This window comes from Xyrauchen texanus, chromosome 10, assembly GCF_025860055.1.
Source record: "Xyrauchen texanus isolate HMW12.3.18 chromosome 10, RBS_HiC_50CHRs, whole genome shotgun sequence".
In the NCBI taxonomy this organism is placed as follows: domain Eukaryota; kingdom Metazoa; phylum Chordata; class Actinopteri; order Cypriniformes; family Catostomidae; genus Xyrauchen; species Xyrauchen texanus.
In genome coordinates, this window is record NC_068285.1 from 2,349,717 (window position 1) to 2,370,743 (window position 21,027).

The window sequence follows — 21,027 nt, forward strand, 5'->3', positions numbered from 1 at the left end:
ATCTGCATAACAGTGATAACATACTCCCGGAAATATACTTCTTAATTGCCCTAAAGGCAACAAATATAGTGCAAAAAAGCCAAACAGAGCCCTGGGGAACACCACAGGACACAGATGCTGTTGATGAGATCCACCTCAAGGCTGTTCCAGAGACACCAACACCTTTTCTAAACCTTTCCACTAATATACAGTGATCGACAGAGTCAAAAGCAGCTGCAAGATCTAAAAGAATCAGTACAGAACATTTACCTGCATCAGCTTGCATTAACAAATCATCTGAAACTCTGAGGAGAGCAGTTTCAGTCGAGTGCAACCGATGGAAGCCAGACTGACATTTCTCAAATCCATTATAGGCATCAAAACAGCTGTTAGTTGACTAGCAAACACTTTCCAAAAACTTATAACAGTCAAATAAAATAAGATTATGATCTGAGACTCAAAGGTCCTCAGATAAACAGAGTTAATATGTAAACCAAAGATAAAGACAAGATCTAGAATATTCCCTTTTATATGAGTGTGTTCAGAAACATGTTGAGTAAGATTCAAAGATTCAGTGATATTCATAAAGTTAAGAGCAAATTTATCAGAGACATCATCAATATGAATATTAAAATAACCAAGAATCACAATACTAGAAAACTGAAGAATAGATGACAAAAAATCTCTGAAATCATCTAAACAAATCATTGTTTGTGTCAGTAAATAACGGCAGATTAAACTAGTAGTTTGAAAGGTTTATTATTGTTGTCTTGTGAGTTTTGGTTTGTTTAGCAGCAGTTCAGTACTCACCTGTCAAGAACTGTTGATGTTCCTCTTTACTGACTAGAATATCACCTACAAAATACTTCACAATGAATTTATTGATTGTTTCAGACGATTCAGTGGAACAAAAACTGTCAAACTTTCTCTGTTTCTCTCGTCGTGTAATTTTCTGCTCTTGTCACCCAAATGAACCATGGCACAATTTACTCAGTCATAAAACCAGTCTCTGATTACACTGATTTTACAGCCATCTGATTCAGTCTTAAAACATAAAACACGTTTGATTTGATGCAATCATCTGTAGATCTATTTATTTTATACAAGTAATTTAGTAAGTCATTTTTATTTCTATAGTTTCTAGAACAGATGTCACAAAGTGTTTAACATTCACAATATAAAACCAAAGAAGCAAAAAAAACAAATGAGATAAAAGCAATTTTAAACAAGTGGGTTTTTATCTGCTTTTTAAAAATGACCACAGAGTCCACAGATCTTAAATCCACAATTTCCACAATTTGTGAGCCACAAGCTCAAAGGCGCATCACCTTTAGTCTTTAGTCTCGAGAGAGGAACAGCTAACAAGACCTGTTCTGAAGATCTCAGATTCCTGCTGGAGTTATGAGGTTGCATCAACTCTTTTATATAAGCAGGAGCTTGACCATGCAATGCTCTAAACACCATCACAAGAATTTACTGGGAGCCAATGTAAAGAAATTCAATTGGTGTTACATGTGATCTCTTTGATGACTTTGAAGCACTTGTAATTGTTTTAAGGATGCAGCATTAAGACAAGTAAAAAGAGAATTGCAATAATCAAGGCGAGAGGAAATGAACGCATGTATAATCATCTCCATTTCTACTGTGGACACAATTGGCCTTAGTTTAGCAATATTTCTCTACTATGGAGCCCAAACCTGCAAACATAATAAATAAATAAATAAATGTAACAATATAAAAATGAATTAAGGAATAAATGTCTTGATAATTCAAATATAATTCGTTTTTAATTAAATGTATTCCTGAATTTATTATTGTATGACTTTATTCCTTTATTATTTTCTATATTTATTTTTAACTTTATTTGTATTCTTTTTAACTTGTAATTATTTATTCATTTATTTTGCATGTTTTTTATTTTTTTTTATTTATGTGTTCATTTATTTTTTATATTTATTTATTCCCACATATATTTATTTCCATATTTATATATTCCCATATTTATTTATTTATACATGTATTTATTTGTACTTTTCTGTGTGCAACATGTAAATGAGGGAGGCGGTCCTTGCGGAGCTCCAGTGCATCATTGGTCGAGAGCTCAATAGTAATATCGGAAGCAGATGGATGTCCCACCTCAGCACCCCCTGACTCGCACAGATTTAGAATATGCAGGGAAATGTTTTGCAGCGAGTTTATCAATCCAGGATGTGCTTCAACATTCATACCGGCCTACAGCTCTCCTAAAACATCAATAAGCACCTCTACTCTAAATGAAACAGTCATTTGATCTGTGATTATCCACTTCATTCGCATGTGTCGCAACTCTCTAGATATATGTGAAGCGTCAGCTATAGATTTATTACTTTCATTTTATTGCAGAAGTTATATATACATACATAAACGATCAGGGAAATGAAGCATGTTGTATCTTTTACAATGAACAATCATAACAACAGAAAACAATATTATGGATTTGCGGACATCAAAATATGAAGTTATATACACAGAAAAAGAAAAGAATAAGGTTAAATCATATCATTTATGAAACTTGCTCATTTTGTGTTTTTTTTTTAAGAAACAGCTCCTCATTTATTTTGTGATTGTAGTATAACCCATAAATCTTGGATTGACTGAAGCTCTAATGTTTTTAGCCCCACAAACAGCTTTAGTTTACACGCGATATGGCGATGAGCTGACGTCACATCAAAACAAGTCCAGAGTAATCGAGCACACGCTTCAATCTATGATAAACCCCCTTACCTTCAGCTCTAACACTTGCACTGTGCAGCAGTGGCACAATCAAACATAGTTTTAGGCACACATTCAGGTCATCATGCTTGGTTGCTCTTCTGAAGTTTGTATAAATAAACATGGATGTTTTAGCAATTTTCTTTGGTGGGAAATTACACACTTCAGCTTTAGAGCAAATATTATCAAATAAGTTCAGTTGCATGAAGTAGCGAAAGTGAATGTCTTAGAATATTCCCATAATATAATAACAATTCAAAATAATAACTTGAGGCAATCTGTTCACATCACAGGAGGAGAATCAGGAGATTGACACCAGTAGTGTGTGTAATGTGTACACACACACTTATATACTGTTACTGTTATAAAACACACACACACATATTTAATATTAATGTATACAGATTTATATTTGTTTTTATACCATTAAACCAGTTTATTTTAATTATTCGAACATTTCAAATGTTGTGAAACGTTTTAATAAATGTTTCATATAACATAATTTGACATGATTTCTTTATGATAAAGAATAAAGTTTGTAGGATTGTTTTTAGCAGGAATGCTATCCTGTTCTATTCATGCTGTAAATGTTATTCATGGGAGGAAGTCTGGACATTTTCATGTACATGGAATATTACAAATGCTAGGGGGAGGTATAAATGTTCTCATTATTATGAAATACTAAGTCATTATGACATAATAAGTCATACAAATTTAAACATCACTCGACTCTTTCAATGACATTCTAAACACAACAAGAACATTGTAAAGTTAATATAATGTTTAATTAAACATTTAAACACTGTTATATTGTGAGGAAAATAAAGTTTGACAAATGTTTTTAAAACTTATTTTATTTGTTACCTTTAAATAATGTTCAAATCACAATAAGAAAACTGGACATTTTAACGTTCATATTTTGGGTGAAATTAAAGTTAAGAGAACGTTGTAAGACACGTTTTTTAACCTTAAAATAACTTTATAATCATGACAAGAAAACTGGACGTTTTAACATTTTAGTAACATTTTTTAATACAATTATTGTGAGGGGAAAAAATGTGCAACTAACAAACAAGTTGTGCTAATACAAACATTTTTGTCTGTAGAACTCAAAAACTGAAAACAGTGAGACAATGTTAAAACATTTACTCCAAAGAGCAATTTAAGAATGTTTTCACCAGCCTGTTGAATTCAATTAAATGCTATTTTAATTAGCCATCATCATGACAATTATAATTTCTCTTAAAGGTATAGTTCACCCAAAAATACTGATCTTATCATTTACTCCCTTATGTCTCAAACTATGACTTCCTTTCTTCCGTGGAACACACACACAAAACATACAGCTTCTGTGGCTTCATCTGTGTCTTCTGAAGCAATACAATCAGTTTTGGGGGAGAAACAGATCAAAATGTTCCTCCTAATTCATTATAAAACTTGACATCTGACTGAATTGCTTCAGAAGACATGGATTAAATTACTGGAGTCATATGGATTACATTTATATAAAACATTTATATACTTCTTGTGTTCTAGAGAAGAAATGAAGTCATAAGTTTGAGACGGAACAAAGTAAATGATGATGAATTATCCTTTTTGGGTAAATCATGCCTTTAAATATTTCTCACAGGAAACAAATCATTTTATTTTTTATAATTAAGCTAAACCAGCCAAAAGAGGCATCAATAATGACAGTAGTGCTTCCACTGTGATCCTGTGATACCATTTATTTAATTCACAAATATTTTAGCCAAAGTGATTCAATACTGTAATACTAAAATGAAACACTGCAGTTAAAACAGTTTGACAAAACCTGCCACTGAATATGAAATGTGTGACTAAACAGCAGCATGTAGGAGGAACAAACTTTCAACATGTGAAGGATGGTCTATAAAACAGAAGTGCACCCATCTACAAAACACTGACACACCTCAACATGAAACATTTAGTGTGACTGAACAGTTTATCAATGATATCAAGTAAACAAATAAACATTTCACTTTTAAGAGAATTCAAGAATAAGTCTTAAAAACTCTAAATGCACCAGTACACAATATACAGTGACATCTAAACCAAACATTATTATGCCAAAGGTATACATTAAAAGCATCTGAAAATACTCAAAGCATCTTAAACTCCATATACAGAGAAAATCATATTCTTCAGGGACTGAACTCTGTTGTAACACTTTTCTCCCGATCCCACAAAGATGTTCTGCACTGCCTCAACTGTGCATTTCAGTCCTTTGGAAACTCAATATTTAGCACATAGTGAAGTCCAAAGAGTCCCATGAAAGCAGTGGGAAAGTCAGATAGGACCTCCATGACCAGTTTCCTCCAGGATGATGCTGAAGTTTAGACCTCTTTGTTGCCTGTGAGAGGTCATCCTCCGTGACTTCAAGGATGTCCAGTTTCTCTTCTCTTGCGTAAGTCTCCTCTAAATCAGTGTCCTAAGAATTATATACATTTAATGTATCAAGGACACACAGACCACTGATGTGAGCAAGGGAGTGTTTGCACTGTACTTGTATCAGGATGTGTGTGGAGCCGATGTAGATGAGTGTTCAACGCACCTGCTGTATTGAAAGTGCAGACACACTTGGAGAACAGGCACAACAATGCTACACGTCAGCCTGGGTGCCAATGCTTGAGCCTGTAGTGTCTCAGCAGCAGATTTTGACTGGCACAGGTGTATTTACAGTACCTACACTGCATGAAGTGTGCTCTCAAGGTAGATCTACATAAGAAAATACTCAAATGTGAATGATCAGATTCATAAAAGGCAATTTAATAATGAACAATGAAATAGACAATTCATTTTTTCTACTACTTTATTTTTTTAGTGTATTGCAACTGCAGCACAGCAATGAAACTCCCCTATATGATCAATAATCATCATCTCCTCGGAATATTCTAGAAAGCAATCTTCAACTGTTAGTGCAATTGCCCTCAGTACAGTATTAACCCATGGAAAGCAGGTCATCTGACTAACGAGGCTACAGAATCATATGCACAACTTCCAAAGCGCAATTTAATTGTGCAGCAAAATCCATCGCAACAAAAAGACAAAAACAGATTTATTTGATGTAACAGGATTAAAAATACAGCTAGATTTAAACTTACAGGAATGTTGATAACTTACAAAGAAAAGGTAGTAGTGTATCTATTGTTCCTATATCGACTCATTTAGGAAAAGTGTGACTCAAAGAATAAACAATGATCATCAAAAACCAAATAAAGTCCTCACATAAAGATTCTTCTGGATTATCACCACGTGCTGTCTCTTCTTTCAGAAACATTCTTCTTCCGCCGTTTGCTGAAAACTTCCAGTTGTTTCTTTTATTATTGAAGAAAATATCAAAACAAACAATACAAATACAACATTTCAAACGCTAGGGGGAGGTATAAATAATATTATAAGAATATTATAAAAGTGTACATGCTTGTAAAACTCAAACAGCTTTTTGTTTCTTCGAGGGCAATATTGACTCAATATAATGCTTCACTTCATTATTAAATACTATACAAATATTACATTTATGAATTTGAAATTTAACCATTAAAATAAAATAATATATAAAATAAGTGTGGGTTTGTTTATCTTTGGAGTTTACAATAATACCTAAAGAACATCTTTCCACTGTAATGTAACATTTTCATCAACATTTCCAACAATAAAATCAAAAAATGACACATAAGGGCCAAAATAAATGAACAGCTGTCTCTGGCTTCTGCTGGCAAAAGCTACAACTTTCATGTATATCTTTTAAACTTGGCTAAATAATGTTTATCAGGGTATATTCTGTGAAGGAGTTTAAAGACACTTCTTTAACCTTGTTTGTTCAGAGATAGCGATTGAGCAGAAGTCAAACTTTATTCCAGTCAACATCACTCACAAACTGACTCCAATATGCAATTACATTTGATTTCAAACAACATCCTGCTGGAAAAGGGCTCTTATCGATCTGTTATGATTATTGTAACGACAGGAGAAACATATTTTACCAACAAGGGAGTTATTTGGTGAGAGGGGTGGGAGTTGCTGGTAATCTAATCTGTTTTGCTGTTTAAACAACATTCATATTTGAGAAGAAATCGCACCAAAGATAGTTGAGAATTCCCTTGGTGGTATGGGAATATTATATTTGCCATGAATTCCTTATAAGTAAACAGAAGGCCATCTGTGTTGAATAACTGGTCCACCAAAACAATATTATTTCCAAACCAGTTTTCAAAGAAAGTAGACTTTTGTTTAAAAGAATGTCCTTATTATTGCAGATAAAGTACTGGTGAGGTGAAAAGTTGTGTTTGTAAATTAAACTCATGCTAGAAAAGCTTGACGATGAAATGCAGAAAGTTTCACAGGTATTTTGTTAATATCAAAATTGCAAACAAGGAAGAAATGATGTATGCCACCCAAACTAGATCAAATATGGAGGGGAATAATATTACAAATAGATACTGGATACTTAAACTATGTGTTTAATCCAATTGATTTTAAATGTATTATTTAAAGTAAGTTCAGGAAATTAAGACCACCATTTTCATATGAGCTCATTACGATTGTTTTTCTTATATAATGCATCCTATTTTTCCAAACAAAATCAAAAAGCATCTTATCAATCTCCTTCAATATCTCATCATCAACCTGAAGAGCCATAGCTGTATAAGTTAACCGGGATATTCCTTCTGCTTTAGAAATCAAAACTCTCCCTCTTAATGACAAGTCTCTTAAAAGCCATTGATTAAACTTCCTCCGAGTCTTTTGGATAATAGGATTCAAATGTAATGAACTCTGTTGATGCTTATTTATTGTAATTCCGAGGTATTTAACTTCTGTTTTGACTGGAATGATACAATAATATGCCACTGAACATTCTTTGACCGCATCAGTTCACACTTCTTTACATTCAAATAAACACCAGATGCTTTAGAAAACTCTTCTATTACTTTAATTGCGATGGGGATTTGGTTATCATTTTGGAGAAAGAGGGTGATGTCATCTGCTCATTGTGTTATAACTAGTTCTCTATCAGCAATAGTCCTTTAATCGTACTGGCTTTAATATGATTAGCAAGCAGTTGACTTATTATCACAAATATATATGGAGAGACAGGGCAACCCTGCCTAATCCCTCTAGATAAATTAAACCTACTAGATGTGCCAAATAACAATTTAATTAAACTGCTGCTGTTCTTATAAAGGGTTTTAATGAAGAATTTTCCAAAACCAAATGTTGTAAGTGACTCAAAAATAAACTGATGCTCTACGGAGTCAAAGGTCTTACAGAAATCAAGAAAAGAATAAACCCATTATCTACATTAAATTCAGGATAATCCAACATATCTCAAACTAATCTAATGTTGTTTGTAATATGCCTATTCCTCATAAAGCCAGATTGTGTTTCTTCAATAACTGAATCTAAAACAGCTTTGAGTCTTTTAGCGAATATCAGTGCAAATACTTTATAATCATTGTTCAGTAAACTAATTGGACGCCAGTTATCGAGAATAAGTCAATCATTTTTTGGTTTGGGTATTAATGTGATTAACCCTTGATTCAAGGTACGTGTAAGGCATTGATTACTAATACTTTCATTAAACATCTTAAGCAAAAAAGGGGCCAAATCTTTAGTAAATTGCTCATGAAATTCTGTGGTCAACCCGTCTGTGCCTGGCCATTTATTACTTTTTAAATGATTAATTGCCTTCATCACTTCCTCAACAGAAATTGGCATATCACAAAGTTCATTTTCGTCAATAGTTTTCACCTCTATAGAACTCAGAAAAGCATCAGATACTGTTTGAGAATAATTGGATGTATATATTTTCTTAAATTCACAACAGTAATTGGAAATTAGTTTATGGTCCTTTGTTAAAACCCCCATTCAAATGTAATTTATTAATGTTGTTATTAAGATTGTGTCTCTCTAAATTAAAGAAGTATTGTGAATTTTGTTCACCTTCTTCGAGCCAGCGTCTCCTTGATCGGACAAACACACCTTGAGCTTTCTTTCTATATAGTTCATCTAGTTTAATTTGCAGATCTGATAATAATAATTTTTCTTCATCCAATAAGCTGTCTGGGCATTTATTTGCAAATGTTGTTATTTCAACAATAATGTTGGATTCTTCAGCTCTTTTGTGTTTGGCTATTCAGCTTAAATATTTACTGACCTCAAATTTCAGAAGTTCCCAATTTGAACAAAATGCATCTCCTTATTGGCTTTATCCCAAAAGCTACATATCAACCCAGTGATTACTTTTTACTTCCTCATATAGTAGCAGTGGATTGTTAAGTTTCCAATAAGATCCATTAGTAAAACAACGTGTATTAGAGAATTTAATATGAACACTGATGGCTTTATGATCTGTTAGAGGAGTAGAAATAATATCAACTTCCACATCATCTTTGTTAAAGCTCTCAGACAATAACCAGAAGTCAATTCTAGATTGACTAGACCCTGTTTTATTACTCCAGGTAAATTACTTTTTATGTGGAAATTTGGTTCTCCAAATATCTATAAGATTGAATTGATCCATGAAGTTTTTAAGATTGTTATTTAAAATGTCTGGTCAATCTGGTAAACGTTGAAATCAAAGTGGTATCGAGATCAGCACCGACTGTATAACTGAAGTAATTAAAAGTTAGAAAAATATCTTTAACTACCCATGGTAGCTGCCTAAGCATGACAACTCTCTTATATATTTCCGGATTAATATTAATATAAAAAAAAAAAGTACATAATTAATAATATATAAAACAAACTGTAAAACATTTTTGTGTTAAAATGTTAAATACATATTGTTCATAGTTAGAGTTCGCAGCAGCATATTGGGATCCAGTTTAACCTTGTAACTCAATTCTGAGACTCTTGAGAAAGTTTTGAAAGAAAATAATAAAAATAGTCCTTTGAAAACTCCTCTAACCCCATAACATCAGTTCCTTCAATAAATCCGCGGCCTCCGACAAAGTCAGCAGTTTTCCATCATCGCGCGCTTTTTTTATTAGAGGCCACAACGTCTCCAATCTCTGTCCTCCTTCCTCAGATCCTCCTTAAACTGCATGCCTTGATTCCGGAGAAACTCGCTGCTTTTAGCCGCCTTCCATACTGCATCTGTGAATCTCCTGACAGTGAACCGAATGATTGTTGGGTCGGGTCTTGTCTCATTAGCACGTTTGGTTCCCAGTCGGTGAGCGACATCAAGAGCATCTGGTAGTTTCGCAGCAGTAGCGGTTTTAGGCACGGGCGAACCGGGCATTCGCCCGGGGTGGCATGTTTTCATGTCACATGCAGTTAAAAAAATAAAATAAATAAATAAAAAAAAAAATTGGCAAATTGGCACCCCTGCGTGCTGAGAAGGTGCCGTGTGTGAGAAGGGGAAAGGGGAGGGGGGCGCAGCAGGCATGGGATAGTTCACCTCCAGTGAAGACAAATTACCCAAATCCTCTTTTTTTTCATCATCTTGCTCTTGGCATCCGTGTCAGGGAGTCTCTAACTCAACTTGTTCCACAATATTGAGTGAAGATATTGCTGGAATATCCTTAAAATTTTGTTTGTTTGGAGTGAGGTCTGGAGTAGGCCGAAGCTCAGGAGTAGGCCGAAGCCCTTGAGCTACCTAGGACTTTCTTGGTTTTCCACCCAGGACACAGGTGGACGCATAGGGTAAGAAACAACATGCCTCCCAGACAACCAAAGGCTATACCACCAGAGGATGAGTCACTGGTGACAATGAGCCTCTTCACTCAGACGCTTGAGCAGCAGAAAGACTTTTACAAAGACATGCTACAACAACAACAGGACAACTTTAAATCTTTTGTGCAGCTCATAATTGATGGCACCAACAAACGCTTGGATGATGTATTTAAGGATGTTCAAGGAATCAAAATCAGCCTGGAATTTACTCAAGACAAAGTTGACAAAATGGCTAAAGTACAAGAGGAAATGAATAAGTTGAAGAAACTTGAAACGGAAACACTTAAATCAAAGGAGGAGCTGGACAAGATGGCTACAAAGCTGGATTTTATTGAGAATCAGTCATGAAGAAACAACCTTATAGTAGATGGCATTCCTGAGGAAAGAGGAGAGAGCTGGGATGTATCCGAGAAGAAATTCAAGGACATGTTGGTCAGCAAAATGGGTCTAAACGACAACAATATTGAAATTGAACGGGCCCATAGGATTGGCCAGCATCAGGAGGGTGGAAGACCTAGACAGATAATTGTCAAACTCCTGCGATTCAAGGACAAGCAGACCATTTTATCCTCTGCAAAGAAATTAAAAGGCACACGCATCTACATAAATGAGGACTTCTCTGAGGCTGTAATGAAGAAAAGAAAAGAACTGCTACCCAAGCTGCGAGCTGCCCGGGAAAGAGGAGAAATAGCCACTCTGAAATACGATAAACTGGTCATAAAATCCAAGAGTGGAGGAGCCTAGTTAGAAGTATGTAAACATTCATTCTGTCTTGTTTATTTATTTATTTGTATTTTGTGTGTTTTTACTTGTAATTTAGATCATGGCTATTTATTTGTGTCATTCAGCTTTTCCAATTAAGGGTATTACAATAGCGCACTTGAATATCTGCAGTTTGAGATACAAAACTAATGATATATATCAGATTTTGCAGTCTAATAGTATTGAATTCCTAGCTTTGTCTGAAACACACTTAGATTCTAGCTTCACGGATGTTGATGTGAAGATAGATGGCTATAGATTATTTAGGAGGGATAGAAATAGACATGTTGGTGGTGTTGCATTCTATGTTAAGGATAACATCCCAGTTAATGTTCGAAATGACTTCATATGGCAGAATATTGAAGCATTATGGGTACAAGTTCATATACCTCACATAAAGCCTATCTTAGTTGGGTGTGTATACAGACCTCCCAGTGCTAATACTCAATATTTGGATGACATATGTGAAATGTTTGATGCTGTTTGTGATCAAAACAGAGAGATATTTATTTTGGGTGATTTTAACATTGACTGGCTGACACCAAACTGTCCAAAGTATAAGAAGCTTAAATCTACAGCTACAATATGTGGCCTAAAACAAATCATAATCCAACCCACTAGGGTTGTTACCAGTACATTGGGGTTATCTGCAACATGTATAGATCATATATTTACAAACGTTATTGACCAATGTTCCAAAGCAGTCTCTGTGCCCACTGGTTGTAGTGACCATAATATCATAGGAGTCACAAGGAAAACTAAATTGCCTAAAAGTGGCTGTAAAATAATTCATAAAAGAACTTATAGATATTTCAACCAAGAGCAGTATGTGGGTGAGATTCAAGGTGTGGATTGGTCAGAAGTGTGTGAAGATCGTGACCCTGACTTAGCCCTTAATAGGTTTATGGACATACTAATGAAAGTAGTTGACAAGCATGCTCCTGTCAGAAAAAGAGCTGTGAGAAATAAAAGTGCCCCTTGGTTGGACAAAAATCTTAAAAATGTAATGATGTCTAGAGATAATGCTAAAACAAAAGCTAATATTTCTTGCGAACTATTTGATCAAAAACAATACCGAACTCTTAGGAATAAAGTAGTCAAAATGAATAGAAAGAAGAAAAAAGAGTACTTCCAGGAAAAGATTAATGAAGCAAAAAATTATGGTAAAAAATTATGGAATACTTTAAATCAAATAATGGGCAGGAGTAAGCACTCATCTGCTTCATATGTTGAAAATGATGGAGTGTTCATTACAGATCCAGAGGGAATTGCTAATTATTTCAACAATTATTTTATTAGTAAGGTAGAGAAATTTCGATCCGGTATGTGTCCAAATATCTCAGCATCTTATGATGCAATATTAAGTAAGATAATGAGTGATAAGAACCATTCTGTCACTTTCTCATTCAGTCAAGTTGACAGAGGTTCTGTTGAAAAAATTCTTGCAGCTCTTCCTGATGGAAAGGCATCAGGCATGGACCATTTGGACTCCAGGCTTATCAGGGTGGCAGCTGAAGCTCTGTCTTTTCCTATTGCTCATTTGGTCAATTTAAGTTTGTTGTGGGCATATTTCCAGAGAAATGGAAGGAGGCTAAAATTATACCACTGCCTAAAAATAAAAGAGCCACATTTACAGGACAGAACAGCCGACCTATCAGTCTATTACCTTTACTCAGCAAAGTTATGGAAAAGATTGCTTTTGAGCAAGTTTATGAATATTTTTTTCTAATGGGCTGATCACCAAGTACCAGCATGCATATCGAAAGGGTCACTCCACATGTACTGCTTTAACTCATATGACCGATAATTGGTTAGAAGAAATAGATGCAAACAGATTAGTAGGAGCAGTGATGTTGGATTTCAGTGCAGCATTTGACCTGATAGATCATAAAATACTGCTTCAAAAATTAGAATGCTATGGCTTTACACCTTCGTCTCTGTCATGGATGGGGAGTTACCTATCCAATAGGAAGCAGCGGGTGTTCTTTAATGGTCAATATTCATCTACTAATACAATACACTGTGGAGTGCCCCAGGGTAGTTGCCTTGGGCCTTTGCTATACTTGATCTTTACAAATGATTTACCTTTTATTGTGAAACATTCAACTGTTGTTATGTAATCAGATGATTCCACAATGTATTGTTCTGGAAAAACTCCTCAAGATGTCTCAAATCTATTAAATCATGATTTGCAGAATTTAAGTAAGTGGGTAAAAGATAACAAATTAGTTTTAAATGTAGACAAATCAACATCTATGATATTCTGGAAAAGATCAAAACGAATTACCCAGCCCTCTCTGAACTTGTCAGTCAATGGGCTGCAGCTAAGACAGGTGATGCAAGCCAGGTTACTGGGCATCACCTTGGATTCTTACTTGTCTTGGTCAGCTCATATTGATGGAATGATAGTTAAAATGGGGAATGGTATTGCAATGTCCAGAAAATGTATGTCATATATTCCTATGTCCATTGCTAAACAGGTTGTTCAGTCTCTTGTTTTGTGCCATTTAGAAAACTGTCCAATTATATGGTCGTCTGCATCACAAAAAGACCTTCGCAAGCTTCAGGTGGCACAAAATAGGGCAGCGAGGACTGTCCTCCAGTGCTCTCTTGACGCTAACGTAGTCCTGATGCATAAATGCCTTTCTTGGTTCACAGTTGAAGATAAAATTAAACTACGATTAATTTTAATATTTTGGAAAGCAGTTTTTATGAAACAACCACAGTTTCTCTCTGAGCAGATTGTTTTTGTAGGAAATAGACACCTTTATGCCACCAGGCAGGCATTAGGCGGTGACATAAAACTTTCACTTCCCAAGACAAATTTTCTGAAACGCACATCACTTTATAGGCTAATGTTAATTGTTGGTACGTTTGTTAGCCTATTTGCTATGATGCTTGCTATGCTTATACAACAATAATTCGGTTTTAAGTCAACAAACACGAGATCTAATTTCACCATAATATTGTGCTTTGCAACCAAACTGTTACAAGTTCAGTTATTATTTATTTCCATCAGTTGGGTTACGTTAGGCCCTGTAATTAGCCAACGGAATTTTTTTTAAATCTGTAGGTAGTTTCAAAGAGACGACATTTGCTATTTATTTACTACTTATTTGCTACATGACACATGCCATGAATATGAAGGAGGTTTTTATGCATGTTTATGACAACTGTCATTAAGTGTCACTCGCTCAATTCTGACATTTTTAATGCAAATATGACATTATTTGTTTGAGATGCCTTTGTTGACAACTTGACATTACCAAGACATCATAACCTGTCATAAATATGATATAAAAACATGACAGCAGATTAATTATTAAACTTAAGAAACTACTTAGCTTTATGAGTTAACATTACATTAAACTGCCATGTTGGTTTTGACATTGGCTGTCATGAAGCCATTATAATTGTGTCATGAATATTTTTCTTTATTCTTTTTTTAGGAAATTAAGAACTTCCCTGAACTGCCATCAAAGACAATGAGCCTCCTTGAGCACTTTTATGCATGATAAGGATCTATCGGAGATCTACCCCAATTTTTGGACTGCTATCAGGATTGCACTTACTCTGCCAGTCACTGTGGCTCAAGCAGAGAGGAGCTTTTCAAAACTAAAGTTGATCAAGTCATACCTGAGATCAACCATGTCCCAGGAACGGCTCACTGGCCTTGCCGTCATCAGTATCAATCACTCAATAGGGGAGCAGATTTCATACGATGACATCATTGATGATTTTGCATCAAGGAAAGCCAGAAAAGTCAGGTTTTAGTTTTAGTTTGTGTTTTCTGTTCTTAGTGCAATAGTGTAATAATTAGATTCTCTTTAGTGTGTTTTCACATTTGTGTGTAATATATAATATATATATTCTATTCTATATTTTATTTGTATATTATTCTTAATGTGTTATATTATTGTTGCTCTCCGCACTTGTTACATTTTTTATATATCTGATTGTATATATGTTTGGCACATTTATGTATATAGTGTATATTTAAGTTCTGATAACTGTCATAGTTTGCCAAAAGACAATGAACACAATTCTGCACAATGTCGGATGTTAGGAAGGATTTGTGCAATTGAGAAATATGAATTTATAATAAAATATGACTGTTTGTGGATAATTTTGTGTGTGTGTGTGTTTTTTTTTTGGGGGGCTCAAAGGTGGTCTCGCCCAGGGTGCAATTCAATGTAGAACCGCCACTGTTTCGCGGCTTCATGTGGCGTCACTTCTTGGCATATGCGGATAACCTCCTCTCGCACATTCTCTTTGGTCGTCTATGGCAAACCATGGAGCCGCAGGTTCAAGCGCCTACCGTCCCGTTCTGAATCCATTACCCGACTCATACACGCTCTAGTTGTCCAGTCGTTTCTCCATATAAAGCATTTTGCTTTTTAGTTCTTTTATTTCCGCACAGGCGGTTTGCACCATCGTTTCCAGGGCATCACTTCTTGTATTGATAAGATTAGCGAGCGTTGTTACAATTGAATCGGGATTAGATATATTTACAGCATTCACTTTGCATAATATTTTTTTCTTTTTTTGCAAGTGGAGGTTTATTTGGAGTTACAGGGTATGACAGATATTATTCATCTTCTTCCAGAAGCTTGTCTTGAATTATTCCGCTTTCGCAGTCATCGGCACACGTGAATCAGGTTAACATTAATATTAAAAAAAAATTATAATATATATAATCAAGATATATTAGATATATTTCCAGCATTCACTTTGCATAATGTTGTTCCCTTACGAGGGAACTCGCGATGCGTCGATGACGCTTTGGGAACGCCTTTGCGTGAACGCCCCTGAAGCACGTATGTCAACTAGTCCAATGGAATGAATGAACGCCACGGGCGGGTGACGTCATGACCAGGAAAGGATATAAGCACATCCGGTGCGTTACTCGCGTTAGCTTTTGTGCCTCAGCAAAGCGCTCTGTGTCAAAACTGTCTGTCTTATTTATTGTTGTCTGTCTCTCTTTATATTGATATTATGGCTGAAACAACTATTTAAAGCCTGTGCTTCTCCTTGCCCTCGTTATATCACGGGTGGAGATACACATGAGCTTTGTGTAGTTTGTTTGGGAGTGGAGCATGCGATGTCAGCTTTCGAGGGGGCTGACTGTCACCATTGTGAGCGTCTGCCGCTCCGCATGCTCCGCTCCCGTCTGTCCGCATTTGAGGATGATGGACAGGCTCGCGAACCTCAGGGTTCTGGACCCGCGGCTGCCGAGGCAGCTCGGAGAAGGCTCTCTTGGGGTTCGCAAATGGATCTCTCGGCGGGTTGGAGACGGGCTCTGCCTTATCTCCTCCTTTACCCGAGGGATCCATTGCTCTCTTGCCGGTGTCGGAAGCCAGCGCTGTGCTTCTACGCCGGAAGAGAGCCCGATGCTTCGGTGCTCTAGCTCTGAGGAGGTAGAATTACTGAGCATTCATGAGAGTGACACAAACACTAACACAATAAGGGGAGAGGATTCGCCATCCCTCTCCCCAGCATATGAGGAGCTTATTGAGGTGATAACTCGTGCTGTTGGTAAATTAAATATTGACTGGCCAGCAGAAAAAAGAGATACTCGTCCTAAAAGCAAATTAGACGAGCGTTTTCTAGAAGCATCTAATGTTTCATCTCAATCACGGGCCCTTCCATGTTTTCCTGATCTACATAGTGAGCTATGTATATCATGGAATAAACCATATTCGTCACGTGTTTTTAGTCCCCTTGTTCACACATATTAAAATATTAAGGGGCTGAAAGATTTTGGTTATGGGTCGATGCCCCCAGCGGAACAGACGCTCGAGAGCTATCTGTCTCCTGGGACAGCATCGTCCCTGAAGGATCCCGTGTTGCCGAATAAACCACTAAAAACCTCATCCAATTTAGTGGGTAAGGCTTATACGGCAGCAGGTCAAGCTGGAGCCTGTCTGCACACGATGGCAGTGCTCCAAGCCTATCAAGCAGATCTGCTGGGGGATATCGATAGGAGTGAGGGAGTTAGTCCCGACAAAATTCGAGAACTTTGTCAGGCTACAGATCTTTCTCTCAGAGCTACGAAGGAGACCGCCCGTGCTATTGGGCGGTCTATGGCAGCCCTCGTAGCTACTGAGAGACATCTTTGGTTAAATCTTGCAGAGATTAAAGATAAAGAGCGGGCTTTTCTTTTAGATGCCCCTGTGTCTCCCTCTGGTCTCTTCGGTGACTCAGTGAATACGGTTGTTGAAAGATTTCTAGAAAATAAAAAACAATCTGAGGCTTTTAAAAAATTCCTTCCACGCCGAGTCCATCCCCCCTGGGGATGCTGGGCGTGAGCATCCCCAGCTAAGCTCCTCGCACCGTGTGCAACAGAAAATAAGTGTTGCGTCTCGTGCTCCCCCGAAATCTTGGGGACCGAGCCAACACTCTCAGCCGAAGTCGGCTAAGTCTAAGCCGGATCTTAGGACTGTACTTACGGCTAAGAAGGCTTCGGCTCAGAAAAAAAAAGGTCCTGATGCTATGCACGTCAGACCATCGAGGACAGCCCCAACTGAGGTGGAGCGGTGTACACCTCAGAATACGGTGCCCGCTCCACTTCGGGGTCCTCATGGGACCAGTCTGCCAACCCGCCACCCTTGGTGCTTCGAGGCGCAGTGGTATCCAGCGAAAGTTCGGCGCAATGTCGACTTCGATGTTGCGTCGGACGTGAGCCCTCTGAGGGGTTCAAAAACAGTCAGTTCGGTTGTTTCCTGCCAATATGCTTCAGGTCGCCGAAGTGGCTGTTCCTTTAACAGGGTGGAGCGGTGTACACCTCAGAGTACGGTGCCCGCTCCGCTCGGGGTCCTCATGGGACCAGTCTGCCAACCCCGCCACCCTTGGTGCTTCGGGCGCAGTGGTATCCAGCGAAAGTTCGAGCGCAATGTCGACTCGGCGTTAGCGTCGGATGTGAGCCCCTCTGAGGGGGGTTCAAAAACAGTCAGTTTGGTTGTTTCCTGCCAATATGCTTCAGGTCGCCGAAGTGGCTGTTCCTTTAACACCAGAGGCCAGTCTCGAGAGACTGGTACCCTTAGTACGGTCTAGCTCTGTCACCCCGCACATTCAGGAAGTGCGTAGATGCAGCTCTGGCCCCGCTCAGGCTGCAGGGCGTACGCATTCTGAACTACATCGACGACTGGCTGATTCTGGCGGAATCAGAGCAGTCAGCAGTTCGGCATCGAGATGTCGTTCTCGCTCATATGAAGAAATTGAGGTTGAGACTCAATGCCAAGAAGAGTGTGCTTTCTCCATTACAGAGAACCACTTTCCTTGGTGTGGTATGGGATTCAGTCACGATGCGGGCCACACTATCGCCCGTTCGTGTAGCTGCTATCATCACAGCAACAAAAGAGTTGAAGCTAGGCCAGACACGCACTGTGAAACAGTTCGAGAGACTGTTAGGCCTCACGGCAGCAGCGTCCAATGTGATCCCCTTTGGCCTGCTGTACATGAGACCTTTGCAGTGGTGGCTCAGGACCAGAGGGTTCTCCCGAGGGGAACCCACTTCGTATGTTCAAGATCACGCGCGGTGCATCCGCGCCTTGATTATATGGAGGAAACATTGGTTCCTGTCCCAGGGTCCGGTGCTGGGAGCTCTTTGCCATCGAGTTGCTATCTCGACAGACACTTCTCTCACCGGCTGGGGAGCGGTAATGGAAGGCCGCTCAGCTCAGGGTCTGTGGAGGAACCATCATCTCTCTTGGATTGCCTGGAGATGATGGCCGTCTTCAATGCGTTGAGACATTTCCTCCCAGATCTGAGGGGCCAGAGAAGAGCGGTAAGGGCGCTCACACCTGAGCTAAATTATGTCTAACACCTGTCTCTAATTGCAGTAGAGCGAGGAGAGCGGATTAAAAGCCAGCAGCCACAGAGCAGAGGGGAGCCCGACCTACAGGAACCCAGTGTTTTCTGTATTGATATATGTGTGTGTGCACATTATAGAGTGTGAATAATAAAAAAGGCTTACCTTGTGCCAGAGACCTGTTTCCCTGTCCTCTTTCAAGGAAGGTGTCACAATCAGGTTCATGTCCTTCTACCTTAAAGGTTTACGTGGCGGCCATTGCGGCCTTCCACGCCCCTGTGGGTAGGACATCTTTGGGTCGAGACCCCCTGATTATTCGTTTCCTTCGTGGCACCTTGAGGCTGAGGCCTGTGGTTCGAACTAGGGTGCCAACCAATATTCCAAGGCCTATTGTACTGCAGGCATTCTGTCCTCCTCCGTTTACATCTTCGGACCAGGAAAAACTGAATCTCTTGTGTCCAGTGCGAGCACTGGACACTTATGTCCACAGGGCTGCCCCATGGAGAAGATCTAATCAGTAAGTGGATAGCTGAGGCTATTTCTCTTGCATATGAGTCCTCTGGCCAGCCGTGCCCTTCGGTGGTCAGAGCTCACTCTACTCGAGTATGGCGGCCTCTAAAGCCCTCGTATCAGGAGTTTCCCTTCAGGAGGTTTCTGATGCGGCAGGTTGGTCCTCGCTGCTAACTTTTGTGAGGTTTTATAGCCTGGACCTGGAAGCTGCCCCAGGATCCCAGGTGCTTTTACTGATTTGCCAACAGTTTTTATCATCTGGCATTTTGTAATTATGGCGTATTGGGTATTATCGTTCCCAAAGCATCATCGGCGCATCAGCGAGTTCCTCGTAAGGAGCGTCTCAGGTTACGACTGTAACCCTAGTTCCCTGAGAGGGAGCGAGATGATCGTCGCCTGCCATACTTCCTGCATCCCTGCGATCGACTTTGCTCGGCTCTAAAAGCTACGCGAGTAGCGCACCGGATGTGCTTATATCCTTTCCTGGTCATGACGTCACCCGCCCATGGCGTTCATTCATTCCATTGGACTAGTTGAACTACGTGCTTCAGGGGCGTTCACGCAAAGGCGTTCCCAAAGCGTCATCAACGCATCGTCTCGTTCCCTTCTCAGGGAACTAGGGTTACAGTCGTAACCTGAGACGTTTTTTTTGCAAGTGGATGTTTATTTGGAGTTACAGGGTATGGCAGAAATTCTTCATCTTCTTCCAGAAGCTTGTCTTGAATTATTCCGCTTTCGCAGTCATGGCCGTTATTAGTCGGCACACGTGAATCAGGTTTTATGGAGTCACTGGCTCTTTTTTGTGCAGATTTAGGCATGTTTTCGGGTCAAAGATATAGATAAGGGACTGTACAGTGGAGCAGTAAAACAATGTTAAAAATGAATGTTCTGATTGTAAATTCTGATTGGATGAGCCACATTGAAACTGTTTTAATATAGATGATATCTGCCTGTGACAGCACATCAGTTGAACTCTATATTATATTTTCTCTCTGTTTTTATTGTTTAGTTCATCCTGTGTGCTTTTGTTCATTGTGTATTTTCTGCTTTGATGATCCTCATATTTGAGTTGGCACAGGTTTTACATCAGATGCCCTTCCTGATGCACCCCCAGTGTCTGCAGGACTCTCACTCACACCTACAGGGGCAATTTAGTGTCTCCAATTCACTTAACCTGCATGTTTTTGGACTTGTTGGGGAAACCGGATCACCTGGAGGAAACCCACATAAACACGGGGAGAACATGCAAACTCCAGTTGACACGTGTATTTGACAGACCAGTTGAGCCGGGACTCGAACCCGGGACCTTCTTGCTGTGACGGGACAGTTCTGACCTACTGACTTTTAGTGTTATTTCATGTCATGTATTATTTTTTATTTTCATCAGATGACAGAAAATACTCAAAAAGCCTGTCACAATCTCATGTTTTATATATGATTTATTTTAATTAAATATATTTAATGATTAATGCTGATATTTAATAATAATATTTGAATATCCATCCATCCATCCATCATCA

General features: G+C 38.4%; 1 protein-coding gene across 7 annotated transcripts in view; it reads right to left on the reverse strand.

The window, feature by feature from the left end:
* Positions 1 to 21,027, reverse strand: part of LOC127650627 (NACHT, LRR and PYD domains-containing protein 3-like) — a 710,662-nt gene that overhangs the window by 236,240 nt on the left and 453,395 nt on the right. The window contains exon 1 of one of the 7 annotated variants that reach the window (XM_052136162.1): positions 790 to 931. The exons of the other annotated variants lie outside the window; for them this stretch is intronic. The gene's annotated coding sequence lies outside the window, so the exon portion shown is untranslated. Of the gene's footprint in view, positions 1 to 789; positions 932 to 21,027 lie in introns of those variants that run through there. 7 annotated transcript variants of the gene reach the window in all.